The 4,409-nt window shown below is 50.1% G+C and overlaps 1 pseudogene; it reads left to right on the forward strand.

Moving 5' to 3' along the window:
- Window positions 1-2,236: 2,236 nt before the first annotated feature.
- On the forward strand, window positions 2,237-4,179 carry LOC109764531 (uncharacterized; annotated as a pseudogene).
- Window positions 4,180-4,409: the final 230 nt, after the last annotated feature.

Here is a 4,409-nt window from a genome sequence, read left to right on the forward strand (position 1 = left end):
ATTCCTCATTCATCAAGTACAACAATGATTTACTCAGTTCTTGGTTTTAGAGGAGTTTTCACTTTATCAAGTACAGAAGTGATGTACTCAGTTCTCATTTTGACTGTGTTTCAGAAAAACTGCACATGTATGTATGTATGTCGCGGAGCCGCATTGTCCTACTGAACCTGGTTGTTCTACTGAACTTTTTTGCCGCAGTTGTTTTGATGCCCATGCTGAATGTTTTTGCCGCGGAGCCACAGTGTTCTACTATACCTCCACATTCTACTGAACTTTTTTGCCACGCCCGATGATGGCATGTCATGGCGTAGGGGCCACAATATAGTATTGTAGCATATCAAACTATGGCAGTCTAATAGGTCTAGCAGGGATTCAGATTTTTGAAAACTAACTACGATTTTTATATAGGCAAAATGATACCTATGGCAAGAGGGGTTTTTTATTTGCTTTTGAATGAATTATATAGCACTTAAACTTTTTTCGTGCATCATCTTTGCTACACATAGGGAGGGGTGGTGAATGTGGTTGTTCTTCCCTACAATAACTTGGTGATGTCACAGGAAGTTGGGGTGGCAGGTATTTTGTCCATGTTCATGTACTAGGGGGGTTGAACATAGTATGGATTCACACTATTGATTTCATTTTTTCCTCTAAATTCAGACTGTTTTTTTGTATAAATTTGCACTGTTTTTTATTTTCAGAGTGTAAATTCAGATAATGGGCACATTCACACAATGTGTAACTTCAGTCAGTGTTGGTAATAAAATTAAGCATGTGAATAAGAATAGTCTCCAACACACTTATCGTACCTTCATTTCCATCAACTAGTTTTTTCCATTTCTGTGTTGTTAAACTATCGATTTCTAGTTTGGACAGTTGAAAATGTGTTGTAATGAGAGAGTGTTGTAGTGTGTGTCTAGGACATGTTGTATTAGTTTGGTTTTGTGTGTTTTAACTCTGGAATCATTGATGGATTTTTTTCAAAAGCAAGGAATTAGAGTGTGCAGCACAACTATTGTTAATGGTCAAGGGGTTGGTTTTACAATGAGCTGCACTGTGTTTATCTACAAGTGATTGGTGCAACTGAAATGATGTTTTTCTTCACCACTGCCTATATGTGCTAGTGGTGTGCTTTCTTTTTGCATGTCTGTCTGTATGTGTACAAGAACATTCAGTTCTAGGGGTTTCAAAATTCAGGCTGTTTTTTTCCATCGAGATGCCTGCTTCTTCAGTTCCATCATTATTTTTTGTTGTTCACATGGCTTGGTCTTCACAACTACCCGAATGTTATACTTGAATCTGCTGCTGCTTGTGTTTCGTTTAGGATTTCATTTCTACCATTTACAAGTTTTCTTAAGCGTGAGGGGCCCCTGACCTAATCTATGGTACTTTGTTGGTTATATTTCTGTTCATCTATGTAATTATATAGTCAAAATGAAGTTTTCTTCAAGGCATCAATTCATCTTATGTTCCTTTTTTAATCTTTTTGCTGTCTTCTCCCGAACTAATGTACCAACAGGTTAGTCAGTCTAATAAGTTTCTCAGGCTCTCAAACTGAAACTGCACTCCGAATCTCCGACACACGGGCACAATGATACCTAAATATGCAAAACTGAAGAAAATGGAGTTTTCCTTGTGTTTTATTCTTTTTTGTTCAGTAAGTTTTACCTCCCCTTTCCGTTCATGCTTATGGACTGATACAGCTGCACAAACACACTGGTATGCACGATCTAGCTATGTGTTGTTTTGTTTTTCCTTTTAGATACCACATACATACAAGCACACACAAGAGGATGATGATTGTTTCTGAAAGAAGCAGAATTTCTGGACGAAGAGAAGAATTCTAAAAGGGATCTACACAAGTCGTATTCTTTTGTTGGGCCGCGACAGACAAACAAACAACCGGGACAAACAGGCCCATGAAAAGCCCAACAACAAAGGCCCAGCGGTGGGGGGAGGGGGCAGGTGACAGGGCTGCGTGTTGTTGGACATGTCGTGACAAACAAAACAAACAAATAAGCCCTGGCGATCTGGAGGAAGGGAACGATCGAAAGAACTGTCAACAAGGGAGGGGGCCATATTATGTCACATCTAGATCACACCTAATTAATAAACGTATGAACAATTATAAAAGGTTCGTCCTTTTAATATTAGGTAAAGATTGATTCTCTCACTTATTCACATAGACCAACCCATGGTATAAGTTTGCCAAAAGAAAAAAGAACAGCAACCAACGATGTTCAAAGAGTTAAAGCGGCATCAATTGCACATTAGTCGGCACGTTCATCTCTCGCTGCACCGCAGGAGAGGACAGCCAGCAGCAGACGCGCTCGTGATCGTGGAAGATAAACACCACGCCGGCCGCCCGGCAGGAGCACCGACGCGCGCCATGACTTGCTCTCCCTCCACCTACTCGGGCCTCGGCATCGCCACTGCTGCCGTGCCGTCGCGGGACACGGGCGCCGAGGGATTCGTCTCGTCCCTGCGCAACCAGGACGAGGTCGACGCGGTGTGCGAGAAGTACGACGTACCCAAAGAGTTCACCGCGCGCCCCGCCGGCGACCGGCGCGCGAACTCCACGACGACGCCGAGGACCATCTGCGTGTACGCGAGCGCGCTCAAGGCCGGGATGCGCGTCCCGCTGCACCGCTTCTTCCGCGAGGTGCTCGCCCACTTCGGCATCGCGCCGGCCCAGCTCAAGCCCAACGGGTGGCGCATCATGAGCGGCTTCCTCGCGCTCTGCCACTCCGCCGGCGTGTCGCTGTCCCTCGCGGTGTTCCGGCATTTCTTCCTGTTGTCCGTTGCCACCCACAAGCACAGAAAAGGCTGGTAGTTTTCCGACACAGGGTGGGCTCCGGCTTGCGCTTCACGGGGATGCCGAATCCCAACTCCATTGCTATCAAGGACTGGAAACGCGAGTTCTTCTTCCTCTCTTCGCCGGAGCCGTGGCCTTGCTCCGTGGAGTGGGGCGAGCCGTCCAGGAGCGCACTCATGAAGCCGGTGCTCACCACTCAGGAAAGCAAATCGGCGGCCAAGTTGCTGCGCGTTCACGGGGGCGCCGCCGTTGATCTCAGGACGTATCTCTGCAACGGCCGCCTTGCCGCCGCTGCATCCCCGCCGCTGCCGCCCCCATTTACTCCTACTACTCCCAGTTGCAAAGGTATCTGAACATCCAAATCCCTCCGATTCCCCTGTTTCGTCGAGCCCTCAAGTTGTTTGTTTTGTGCTAGGCATGGATCCCGCTGTCCACGACATGATGAAGGTTATGCTCGCAGAGAAGGCGGCCGTGAAAGCCGAGCCGGACATGACGGAGACTACGCCGGCGGACAAGGTGGCCGCGCAAGCGTCGGCGTCGGCGTCGGCGAAGAAGAGGACTTGGGAGGAAGCCAACGGCGGGGAGGAGGTTGCGCCTCTTTCAGTGCTGTCCAGCGTGCGCTCGCCACCGCCACAGCATTTCTCCAGCAAGCACGGCGGAGATACCCTCAAGGCTGCACGGGTGCTGCTCGGGAGGAAGAAGAGGACTCGGCAGGAAACCAACACGCCACTGTCCAGGGTGTGCTCGCCACCACCAGGCTTCCCCAGCAGGCTGTACGGAGGCACCACGGGCCGGGACGCTGCACGTTAGCTGCCACAGGGCGCCGTCTCGCCGCCGCCGGAGCCTTCCGGCCTTGTCGCGTCGAGCTACGCAGCGCTTCAGCAGGTATGCAAGCAATTGCGATGGTAAATCGTTCCATCTGTAGACTGTAGGTGCTTGTCGATCACATTGTTTGTGTTGATGCCGCCAAGTACGTGCTCGAGCTGGAGGAGAAGCCGGTGGCCAGGGAGCGCGAGGCCAAGGCTCTGCGTAAGCAGCTGGAGGAGGCCAAGAACGAGCTCGCCTCGGCAAAGCGGGCGGCGGACGCGGAGCGGGAGAAGGCTAGGTCCGAGCTCGCCGCGGCTCGGGCGGAGGTGGTGAAGACGAAAGCTGAGCTCGCCGCTGCAAAGCGATCCGCGGAGACGGAGCTGGTGAAGGCCAAGGCCAAGCTCGCCGAGGCGGAGGCGGAGCTGGAGAGCGCCAAGGTGGCGGCGGTGCAGCAGCTCCTGGCCTCCGCCGAGCACGTGCGGCGGCGCGCGGAACAAGAGCTGGAGGGATACGAGCGCTGGCGAGGTCGTCACGCTCCGGCCGGTCGTGCCGCCTGACTACATCACTCGTCGGCACATCGCTGCAGATCAGTAAGTGGATATGTGAAGCGTTCTACCTGTACTGGAGGCTAAAAAAACCAAGAAAATCCCTAGCCAAAAATGAATGGACGTGTTAAAAATCTAACGTCTGATTTGTAGGCACGGCAAATCCAATGTTTTTTATGACAATTTAGTTGATGTAATGATGGCAAATTTAATTAGCGAGCGTAATTTTATTTTAAAAAACT

This window comes from Aegilops tauschii, chromosome 7 (assembly GCF_002575655.3).
Source record: "Aegilops tauschii subsp. strangulata cultivar AL8/78 chromosome 7, Aet v6.0, whole genome shotgun sequence".
NCBI classification, from domain to species: Eukaryota; Viridiplantae; Streptophyta; class Magnoliopsida; order Poales; family Poaceae; genus Aegilops; species Aegilops tauschii.